The sequence below is a fragment of the Oncorhynchus masou genome, chromosome 24, assembly GCF_036934945.1.
Source record: "Oncorhynchus masou masou isolate Uvic2021 chromosome 24, UVic_Omas_1.1, whole genome shotgun sequence".
Classification (NCBI taxonomy): Eukaryota; Metazoa; Chordata; class Actinopteri; order Salmoniformes; family Salmonidae; genus Oncorhynchus; species Oncorhynchus masou.
In genome coordinates, this window is record NC_088235.1 from 3081466 (window position 1) to 3094247 (window position 12782).

Genomic DNA, 12782 nt, shown 5'->3' on the forward strand with positions numbered 1-12782 from the left:
CTGTACCTCTATACTGTACCTCTATACTGTACCTCCTCTATACTGTATCTCTATACTGTACCTCTATACTGTACCTCCTCTATACTGTACCTCTATACTGTACCTCTATACTGTACCTCTATACTGTACCTCTATACTGTACCTCCTCTATACTGTACCTCCTCTATACTGTACCTCCTCTATACTGTACCTCCTCTATACTGTACCTCTATACTGTACCTCCTCTATACTGTACATCCTCTATACTGTACCTCTTCTATACTGTACCTCTATACTGTACCTCTATACTGTACCTCCTCTATACTGTATCTCTATACTGTACCTCCTCTATACTGTACCTCTATACTGTACCTCTATACTGTACCTCCTCTATACTGTACCTCCTCTATACTGTACCTCCTCTATACTGTACCTCCTCTATACTGTACCTCTATACTGTACCTCTATACTGTACCTCTATACTGTACCTCCTCTATACTGTACCTCCTCTATACTGTACCTCTATACTGTACCTCCTCTATACTGTACCTCCTCTATACTGTACCTCTATACTGTACCTCCTCTATACTGTACCTCTATACTGTACCTCCTCTATACTGTCCCTCCTCTATACTGTACCTCTATACTGTACCTCCTCTATACTGTACCTCTATACTGTACCTCCTCTATACTGTACCTCCTCTATACTGTACCTCCTCTATACTGTATCTCTATACTGTACCTACGTTGGGTACAGGGTGGGCTGACCAAGTTAGTTTGCTGGTAGAGTTGGACCTTGTCTTACTTTCTCCAGGTCTGGTTCCCTCAGGGCCAGAGCCAGTTCGTTGTTGTCCATCACAGAGGCAGCGGCCACATCTAGTGGAGTAGAGCCTCGCATGGAGGGAGACGCTGGGGGAGAGAGAGAGACACACACAGAGAGGGAGAGAGAGACACACAAAGAGAGGGAGAGGGAGACACACAGAGAGCGGGAGAGAGAGACACACACAGAGAGGGAGAGAGAGACACAGAGAGAGAGAGAGAGAGACACACAGAGGGAGGGAGAGAGAGACACACAAAGAGAGGGAGAGGGAGACACACAGAGAGAGGGAGAGAGAGACACACACAGAGAGGGAGAGAGAGACACAGAGAGAGAGAGAGAGAGAGACACACAGAGGGAGGGAGAGAGAGACACACAAAGAGAGGGAGAGGGAGACACACAGAGAGCGGGAGAGAGAGACACAGAGAGAGGGAGAGAGAGACACAGAGAGAGGGAGAGGGAGACACACAGAGAGGGAGAGAGAGAGAGACACACAGAGGGAGGGAGGGCAACACACACAGAGGGAGGGAGGGCAACACACAGAGAGAGAGAGAGAGAGAGAGAGAGAGACACATAGAGGGAGGGAGAGCATCACAGAGAGACCATTATCTCCAGCAAGCTGAAGCGTCAGTTAAAGCCTATGGAGCATACCAAAGCACCCCAGATCTCATCAGATACAAGTGGAAAGACAACGGGTGCATCCAGAATGTCAAGCCTCTCCCTAGAAAGTGCCCTACACTCAATGTAAAGCCTTTGGTCTCTGGTCAGCAGTAGGGCACGACGTAGTGAATAGGGAGCCATTTTAGACACTCACCAAGCCCGACGCTGCTGTTCTCCAGCAGGTAGCTGAGGTGGTCGAACATGGCTTTCTGGTTCTGTCTGCTGATGCGACAGAAGTAACACAGGAAACGACAGCAGTTGGCCACCATCTTAGGAAAGGTGATTTCCTGAACAACAAGGAACAGACAACACTGTTTTACTCTGCTTTACAAGTGTTACACAGTGAACGGGACAGGAAGTGACGTTAGAAGTGTTACACAGTGAACGGGACAGGAAGTGACGTTAGTAATGTTACACAGTGAACGGGACAGGAAGTGACGTTAGAAGTGTTACACAGTGAACGGGACAGGAAGTGACGTTAGAGGTGTTACACAGTGAACGGGACAGGAAGTGACGTTAGAGGTGTTACACAGTGAACGGGACAGGAAGTGACGTTAGAAGTGTTACACAGTGAACGGGACAGGAAGTGACGTTAGAAGTGTTACACGGTGAACGGGACAGGAAGTGACGTTAGTAATGTTACACAGTGAACGGGACAGGAAGTGACGTTAGTAATGTTACACAGTGAACGGGACAGGAAGTGACGTTAGAAGTGTTACACAGTGAACGGGACAGGAAGTGACTTTAGAAGTGTTACACAGTGAACGGGACAGGAAGTGACGTTAGAAGTGTTACACAGTGAACGGGACAGGAAGTGACGTTAGTAATGTTACACAGTGAACGGGACAGGAAGTGACGTTAGCAATGTTACACAGTGAATGGGACAGGAAGTGACGTTAGTAATGTTACACAGTGAACGGGACAGGAAGTGACGTTAAAAGTGTTACACAGTGAACGGGACAGGAAGTGACGTTAGCAATGTTACACAGTGAATGGGACAGGAAGTGACGTTAGTAATGTTACACAGTGAATGGGACAGGAAGTGACGTTAGAAGTGTTACACAGTGAACGGGACAGGAAGTGACGTTAAAAGTGTTACACAGTGAGCGGGACAGGAAGTGACGTTAGTAATGTTACACAGTGAACGGGACAGGAAGTGACGTTAAAAGTGTTACACAGTGAGCGGGACAGGAAGTGACATTACAACTGTATCTTGCCTATGCTGCTCTGTACCATCACTCATTCATATATCCTTATCTACATATTCTTTATCCCCTTACACTGTGTATAAGACAGTAGTTTAGGAATTGTTAGTTAGATTACTCGTTGGTTATTACTGCATTGTCGGAACTAGAAGCACAAGCATTTCGCTACACTCGCATTAACATCTGCTAACCATGTGTAGGTGACCATTAACATCTGCTAACCATGTGTATGTGACCATTAACATCTGCTAACCATGTGTATGTGACAAATAACATTTGATTTGAACAATGACATGACATCAATAAACTATCAATCACTAATGATATCAATGAATTATCAATCACTAATTATATCAATGAATTATCAATCACTCATGACATGACATCTGGACATCATGACCCAACGCAGCTCAGAGTGCTGATCTGGGATCAGTTTAGCCTTTTACATGGTGAAGTGTTATAGGGACTGGTTGAACTTGATGCCCAACGCAGCTCAGAGTGCCGATCTGGGATCAGTTTAGCCTTTTACATGGTGAAGTGTTATATGGACTGGTTGAACTTGATGCCCAACGCAGCTCAGAGTGCTGATCTGGGATCAGTTTAGCCTTTTACATGGTGAAGTGTTATATGGACTGGTTGAACCTGATGCCCAACGCAGCTCAGAGTGCCGATCTGGGATCAGTTTAGCCTTTTACATGGTGAAGTGTTATAGGGACTGGTTGAACTTGATGCCCAACGCAGCTCAGAGTGCCGATCTGGGATCAGTTTAGCCTTTGACATGGTGATGTGTTATAGGGACTGGTTGAACCTGATGCCCAACGCAGCTCAGAGTGCTGATCTGGGATCAGTTTAGCCTTTTACATGGTGATGTGTTATAGGGACTGGTTGAACCTGATGCCCAACGCAGCTCAGAGTGCTGATCTGGGATCAGTTTAGCCTTTTACATGGTGAAGTGTTATAGGGACTGGTTGAACTTGATGCCCAACGCAGCTCAGAGTGCTGATCTGGGATCAGTTTAGCCTTTTACATGGTGAAGTGTTATAGGGACTGGTTGAACTTGATGCCCAACGCAGCTCAGAGTGCTGATCTGGGATCAGTTTAGCCTTTGACATGGTGATGTGTTATAGGGACTGGTTGAACCTGATGCCCAACGCAGCTCAGAGTGCTGATCTGGGATCAGTTTAGCCTTTTACATGGTGAAGTGTTATAGGGACTGGTTGAACTTGATGCTAGATCAAAACTGATCAAAAATACATAGATGGAACAAAATTAATTAGAAAAAATAAACCCTCCTTCAAACAGTACACACACACACACACACACACACACACACACACACACACACACCCTTATGAGCAGTTACCTTGGATTCCCCTCCACTCAGCACGTTAACCATCACCTCCATGACCGTCTCATGCATCCCCAGAGCTCTCATCAGGTTGGGATGCTGGTAGAACACCTTGTTGTTCATGATGTCTCTGTAGAGAGACCAGACCAAGAGACAGGCAGGTAAACAAGCAGAGCTCTCATCAGGTTGGGATGCTGGTAGAACACCTTGTTGTTCATGATGTCTCTGTAGAGAGACCAGACCAAGAGACAGGCAGGTAAACAAGCAGAGCTCTCATCAGGTTGGGATGCTGGTAGAACACCTTGTTGTTCATGATGTCTCTGTAGAGAGACCAGACCAAGAGACAGGCAGGTAAACAAGCAGAGCTCTCATCAGGTTGGGATGCTGGTAGAACACCTTGTTGTTCATGATGTCTCTGTAGAGAGACCAGACCAAGAGACAGGCAGGTAAACAAGCAGAGCTCTCATCAGGTTGGGATGCTGGTAGAACACCTTGTTGTTCATGATGTCTCTGTAGAGAGACCAGACCAAGAGACAGGCAGGTAAACAAGCAGAGCTCTCATCAGGTTGGGATGCTGGTAGAACACCTTGTTGTTCATGATGTCTCTGTAGAGAGACCAGACCAAGAGACAGGCAGGTAAACAAGCAGAGCTCTCATCAGGTTGGGATGCTGGTAGAACACCTTGTTGTTCATGATGTCTCTGTAGAGAGACCAGACCAAGAGACAGGCAGGTAAACAAGCAGAGCTCTCATCAGGTTGGGATGCTGGTAGAACACCTTGTTGTTCATGATGTCTCTGTAGAGAGACCAGACCAAGAGACAGGCAGGTAAACAAGCAGAGCTCTCATCAGGTTGGGATGCTGGTAGAACACCTTGTTGTTCATGATGTCTCTGTAGAGAGACCAGACCAAGAGACAGGCAGGTAAACAAGCAGAGCTCTCATCAGGTTGGGATGCTGGTAGAACACCTTGTTGTTCATGATGTCTCTGTAGAGAGACCAGACCAAGAGACAGGCAGGTAAACAAGCAGTGTGTAGTATGTAGTGTGAAGTTTAGAGCCCTTACCCCAGTTAGTATGTAGTGTGTAGTATGCAGTGTATAGTATGTAGTGTGTAGTATGCAGTGTGTAGTATGTAGTGTGTAGTATGTAATGTGTAGTATGTTGTGTGCAGTGTATTGCATGTAGTATGTAGTGTGTAGTATGTAGTGTATAGTATGTAGTGTGTAGTATGTAGTATGTCGTGTATAGTGTGTAGTGTGTAGTGTGTAGTGTGTAGTGTGTAGTATGTAGTGTGTAGTGTGTAGTGTGTAGTGTGTAGTATGTAGTGTGTAGTGTGTAGTGTAGAGCCCTTACCCCAGCCCTCTGATCATCAGTTTCTCCTCCTCACGCCCCATGCTGAAGGGTTAGTGTGTAGTGTGTAGTATGTAGTGTGTAGTGTGTAGTGTGTAGTGTGTAGTATGTAGTGTAGAGCCCTTACCCCAGCACTCTGATCATCAGTTTCTCCTCCTCGCGCCCCATGCTGAAGGGTTAGTGTGTAGTGTGTAGTGTGTAGTGTGTAGTGTAGAGCCCTTACCCCAGCCCTCTGATCATCAGTTTCTCCTCCTCACGCCCCATGCTGAAGGGTTAGTGTGTAGTGTGTAGTATGTAGTGTGTAGTGTGTAGTGTGTAGTATGTAGTGTGTAGTGTGTAGTGTGTAGTATGTAGTGTGTAGTGTGTAGTGTGTAGTATGTAGTGTGTAGTGTGTAGTGTGTAGTATGTAGTGTGTAGTATGTAGTGTGTAGTGTGTAGTGTGTAGTGTGTAGTGTGTAGTGTAGAGCCCTTACCCCAGCCCTCTGATCATCAGTTTCTCCTCCTCGCGCCCCATGCTGAAGGGTTAGTGTGTAGTGTGTAGTGTGTAGTATGTAGTGTGTAGTGTGTAGTATGTAGTGTGTAGTGTGTAGTGTGTAGTGTGTAGTGTAGAGCCCTTACCCCAGCCCTCTGATCATCAGTTTCTCCTCCTCACGCCCCATGCTGAAGGGTTAGTGTGTAGTGTGTAGTGTGTAGTGTGTAGTGTGTAGTGTGTAGTATGTAGTGTGTAGTGTGTAGTGTAGAGCCCTTACCCCAGCCCTCTGATCATCAGTTTCTCCTCCTCACGCCCCATGCTGAAGGGTTAGTGTGTAGTGTGTAGTGTGTAGTGTGTAGTGTGTAGTATGTAGTCTGTAGTGTGTAGTGTGTAGTGTGTAGTGTGTAGTGTGTAGTGTAGAGCCCTTACCCCAGCCCTCTGATCATCAGTTTCTCCTCCTCACGCCCCATGCTGAAGGGTTAGTGTGTAGTGTGTAGTGTGTAGTGTGTAGTGTAGAGCCCTTACCCCAGCCCTCTGATCATCAGTTTCTCCTCCTCACGCCCCATGCTGAAGGGTTAGTGTGTAGTGTGTAGTGTGTAGTGTGTAGTATGTAGTGTGTAGTGTGTAGTGTGTAGTGTGTAGTGTAGAGCCCTTACCCCAGCCCTCTGATCATCAGTTTCTCCTCCTCACGCCCCATGCTGAAGGGTTAGTGTGTAGTGTGTAGTGTGTAGTGTGTAGTGTAGAGCCCTTACCCCAGCCCTCTGATCATCAGTTTCTCCTCCTCACGCCCCATGCGTACAGACAACAGTGATCTGATCTGTCCCAGTGACGCCAGCAGTTTGATGGTGTCCTCCACAGAGACTGAGTTGATGGTGTAGGCCTTGGGCAGGGCCCGGACCTGGCCCCCGATGCCGTCGTACTGACGGTGGAGTAGGACAAACATGGCTCTGATCAGCTCTGGGTCCTCCATGATGCTCTCCTGGGCCCAGCGTACCATGGTCTCACTGATCAGCTGCTGCAACGTGCCTGAAGGACCGGAGGCAACGCACCGCGGTCAGACACACAGCAAAGCACTGGGACAAGGACAAATCCATTGGTCTACTCTCTCTATTCAGACAGAGACACAGAGACACACAGAGAGAGAGACACACAGACAGACAGACAGACAGACAGACAGACAGACAGACAGACAGACAGAGAGAGAGACACACAGACAGACAGACAGACAGACAGACAGACAGACAGACAGACAGACAGACAGACAGACAGCAAAGCACTGGGACAAGGACAAATCCATTGCTCTACAGAGAGACAGACAGACACACAGACCCAAAAAAGGACCAGCCTGATGCCACATCTGTTAGTGCTGTCTAACCAACTCCTACCTGATGCCAGATCTGTTAGTGCTGTCTAACCAACTCATACATGATGCCACATCTGTTAGTGCTGTCTAACCAACTCCTACCTGATGCCAGATCTGTTAGTGCTGTCTAACCAACTCCTACCTGATGCCAGATCTGTTAGTGCTGTCTAACCAACTCCTACCTGATGCCAGATCTGTTAGTGCTGTCTAACCAACTCCTACATGATGCTAGACTGTGTCCTACAGAGAGAAGGCTGTCTGTAACACTGTGTCCTACAGAGAGAAGGCTGTCTGTAACACTGTGTCCTACAGAGAGAAGGCTGTCTGTAACACTGTGTCCTACAGAGAGAAGGCTGCCTGTAACACTGTGTCCTACAGAGAGAAGGCTGTCTGTAACACTGTGTCCCACAGAGAGAAGGCTGTCTGTAACACTGTGTCCTACAGAGAGAAGGCTGTCTGTAACACTGTGTCCTACAGAGAGAAGGCTTTCTGTAACACTGTGTCCTACAGAGAGAAGACTGTCTGTAACACTGTGTCCCACAGAGAGAAGGCTGTCTGTAACACTGTGTCCTACAGAGAGAAGGCTGTCTGTAACACTGTGTCCTACAGAGAGAAGGCTGTCTGTAACACTGTGTCCTACAGAGAGAAGGCTGTCTGTAACACTGTGTCCTACAGAGAGAAGGCTGTCTGTAACACTGTGTCCTACAGAGAGAAGGCTGTCTGTAACACTGTGTCCTACAGAGAGAAGGCTGTCTGTAACACTGTGTCCTACAGAGAGAAGGCTGTCTGTAACACTGTGTCCTACAGAGAGAATGCTTACTGGGTTTCTTGTCTTTCTTCTTGTTCTTCGGCATGAAAGTCATCTTTTTCTTCAGGTAGACCACCTTCTCCACCAGAGACATGAGTCTTCCTCGGATGGTGAAGTCACTGTCTGCCTCGTTCAGCTTGTCCTCGTCGATCTCTATGCCTGACGACAGAAGGACAGGTAGCGTGTTAACTCTGGGTTTAATACCGTTAAGATATGAATTTAAGGTCACCTAACTACTGGGTTGAATACCGTTAAGATATGAATTCAAGGTCACCTAACTACTGGGTTTAATACCGTTAAGATATGAATTCAAGGTCACCTAACTACTGGGTTGAATACCGTTAAGATATGAATTCCAGGTCACCTAACTACTGGGTTTAATACCGTTAAGATATGAATTCCAGGTCACCTAACTACTGGGTTTAATTAAGGTCACCATAATGACTTCAATGAAGCTCACAACTGAGCCCAAACCGAGCCGAGCCGAGCTGAGCTATTCGTGGCTGGCCTGGGTAATGACTTCAATGAAGCTCACAACTGAGCCCAAACCGAGCCGAGCCGAGCTGTTCTTGGCTGGCCTGGGTAATGACTTCAATGAAGCTCACAACTGAGCCCAAACCGAGCCGAGCTGTTCTTGGCTGGCCTGGTTACGGTGAAGAGCCGAGCTGTTCTTGGCTGGCCTGGTTACGGTGAAGAGCCGAGCTGTTCTTGGCTGGCCTGGTTACGGTAAAGAAACTAATCGGAGGTGACCTGGGCTACAGTGTTAAACAGACATACCACAGTGTGTCATCAGGTCCTCATGGAAGTCTACAAGCTGTTCTCTGATGTGCTCTGGACAGGGACAGTCCACCTTCTCGTCCTTAAAGCTCAGCAGCATGTTGATCTGAGAGGAGAACATCACTGAACGGTACCAACCTGCTCAACAAACTCACGGCCCTGATTGGTTAAGTATTCATTTAACAAACTGGCGAAATGTAACAAAACAGAAGATACTTGGGAAATATTTTATTTGGAAAGCACATCTGTAGATACTCTACAACTATCAGTAACAATTACCCTTAACCCCATCCTAACCCTAACCTTAACCCCATTCTAACCCTAACCCCATCCTTACCCTAACCTTAACCTTAACCCTACCCTAACCTTAACCCTATCCTAACCCTAACCTTAACCCTATCCTAACCCTAACCTTAACCTTAACCCTATCCTAACCCTAACCTTAACCCTATCCTAACCCTAACCTTAACCCTATCCTAACCCTAACCTTAACCCTATCCTAAGCCTAACCTTAACCCTATCCTAACCCTAACCTTAACCCTATCCTAACCCTAACCTTAACCCTATCCTAACCCTAACCCTAACCTAACCCTAACCTTAACCCTATCCTAACCCTAACCTTAACCCTATCCTAACCCTAACCTTAACCCTATCCTAACCCTAACCTTAACCCTATCCTAACCCTAACCTTAACCCTATCCTAACCCTAACCCTAACCTAACCCTAACCTTAACCCTATCCTAACCCTAACCTTAACCCTATCCTAACCCTAACCTTAACCCTAACCTTAACCCTATCCTAACCCTAACCTTAACCTAAACCCTATCCTAACCCTAACCTTAACCCTATCCTAACCCTAACCCTAACCTTAACCCTAACCTTAACCCTATCCTAACCCTAACCTTAACCCTAACCCTAACCTTAACCCTATCCTAACCCTAACCTTAACCCTAACCTTAACCTAAACCCTATCCTAACCCTAACCTTAACCCTATCCTAACCCTAACCTTATCCTAACCCTAACCCTAACCTTAACCCTATCCTAACCCTAACCTTAACCCTAACCTTAACCCTAACCTTAACCCTATCCTAACCCTAACCTTAACCCTAACCTTAACCCTATCCTAACCCTAACCCTATCCTAACCCTATCCTTAACCCTATCCTAACCTTAACCCTATCCTAACCTTAACCCTATCCTAACCCTAAACTTAACCCTATCCTAACCCTAACCTTAACCCTATCCTAACCTTAACCTTATCCTAACCCTAAACTTAACCCTATCCTAACCCTAACCTTAACCCTATCCTAACCCTATCCTTAACCCTATCCTAACCTTAACCCTATCCTAACCTTAACCCTATCCTAACCCTAAACGGCCTGTCCTAACCCTAACCTTAACCCTATCCTAACCTTAACCTTAACCCTATCCTAACCCTAAACTTAACCCTATCCTAACCCTAACCTTAACCCTATCCTAACCCTAACCTTAACCCTATCCTAACCCTAAACTTAACCCTATCCTAACCCTAACCTTATCCTAACCCTAACCCTAACCTTAACCCTATCCTAACCCTAACCTTAACCCTAACCTTAACCCTAACCTTAACCCTATCCTAACCCTAACCTTAACCCTAACCTTAACCCTATCCTAACCCTAACCCTATCCTAACCCTAAACTTAACCCTATCCTAACCCTAAACTTAACCCTATCCTAACCCTAACCTTAACCCTATCCTAACCTTAACCTTAACCCTATCCTAACCCTAAACTTAACCCTATCCTAACCCTAACCTTAACCCTAACCCTAACCTTAACCCTATCCTAACCCTAACTCTACAGACTAACTACTAACCCTAACTCTACAGACTAACTACTAACCCTAACCTTAACCTTAATCCTATCCTAACCTTTATCCTAAACTTAACCCCAACCCTTATCCTAACCTTAACCCTAACCCTTACCTTATCCAAACCCTAAACTTAACCCTTATCCTAACCTTAACCTTAACCCTTATCCTAACCTTAACCCTCATCCTAACCCTAACCTTAACCCTTATCCTAACCTTAACCCTTATCCTAACCTTAACCCTCATCCTAACCTTTAACCAAACCCTAACCCTATCCTGACCCTAACCTCATCCAAACCTTAACCCTTACCCTAACCATTATCCTAACCCTAACCCTATCTAAACCCTAAACCTAACCTTATCCAAACCCTAACCTTAACCCTTATCCTAACCTTAACCCCAACCCTTATCAAAACCCTAACACTAACCATTATCCTAACCTTAACCCTTATCAAAATCCTAACCTTAACAATTATCCTAACCCTAGCCCTATCTAAACCCTGGCTGACTGACTTACTGACTGACTGATTGACTGACTGACTGACTGATTCACTGACTGATTGACTGACTGACTGACTGACTGATTGACTGACTGACTGACTGACTGATTCACTGACTGGCTGGCTGACTGAATGACTGATTGATCTACCTGTTCCTGAGGAGGAGATCTGAACTCTTTGGTCTTCCTGGCAGTCAGGGCAGCCGACATGTTGAGCGCCTGCATGACCTCGTTATAGCGGAACCGCTGGTTGTCCTGGAGATGAGCCACGAAGTCATCGCTGAAGCCCACCACCGCCTCGATGCGGTGGCGCACCTGGCAGTCACACAGGTACTGGAGCAGGTGGCACATCTAGAGAGACACAGTCCGGTTAACAACGAGTACTCTGCAGGCAGCACATCTAGAGAGACACAGTCCTGTTAACAACGAGTACTCTACAGGCAGGACATCTAGAGAGACACAGTCCTGTTAACAACGAGTACTCTACAGACAGGCAGGACATCTAGAGAGACAGTCCTGTTAACAACGAGTACTCTACAGACAGGCAGGACATCTAGAGAGACAGTCCTGTTAACAACGAGTACTCTACAGGCAGGACATCTAGAGAGACACAGTCCTGTTAACAACGAGTACTCTGCAGGCAGGACATCTAGAGAGACACAGTCCTGTTAACAACGAGTACTCTACAGACAGGCAGGACATCTAGAGAGACAGTCCTGTTAACAACGAGTACTCTGCAGGCAGGACATCTAGAGACACAGTCCTGTTAACAACGAGTACTCTACAGACAGGCAGGACATCTAGAGAGACACAGTCCTGTTAACAACGAGTACTCTACAGGCAGGACATCTAGAGAGACACAGTCCTGTTAACAACGAATACTCTGCAGGCAGGACATCTAGAGAGACACAGTCCTGTTAACAACGAGTACTCTACAGGCAGGACATCTAGAGAGACACAGTCCTGTTAACAACGAGTACTCTGCAGGCAGCACATCTAGAGAGACACAGTCCTGTTAACAACGAGTACTCTGCAGGCAGCACATCTAGAGAGACACAGTCCTGTTAACAACGAGTACTCTACAGACAGGCAGGACATCTAGAGAGACAGTCCTGTTAACAACGAGTACTCTGCAGGCAGGACATCTAGAGAGACACAGTCCTGTTAACAACGAGTACTCTACAGGCAGGACATCTAGAGAGACACAGTCCTGTTAACAACGAGTACTCTACAGGCAGGACATCTAGAGAGACACAGTCCTGTTAACAACGAGTACTCTACAGGCAGGACATCTAGAGAGACACAGTCCTATTAACAACGAGTACTCTGCAGGCAGCACATCTAGAGAGACACAGTCCTGTTAACAACGAGTACTCTACAGGCAGGACATCTAGAGAGACACAGTCCTGTTAACAACGAGTACTCTACAGGCAGGACATCTAGAGACACAGTCCTGTTAACAACGAGTACTCTACAGGCAGGACATCTAGAGAGACACAGTCCTGTTAACAACGAGTACTCTGCAGACAGGACATCTAGAGAGACACAGTCCTGTTAACAACGAGTACTCTACAGGCAGGACATCTAGAGAGACACAGTCCTGTTAACAACGAGTACTCTACAGGCAGGACATCTAGAGACACAGTCCTGTTAACAA

The 12782-nt window shown here is 46.5% G+C and overlaps 1 pseudogene; it reads right to left on the reverse strand.

Moving 5' to 3' along the window:
- Positions 1–12782, reverse strand: part of LOC135513362 (ryanodine receptor 2-like) — a 358078-nt pseudogene that overhangs the window by 223921 nt on the left and 121375 nt on the right.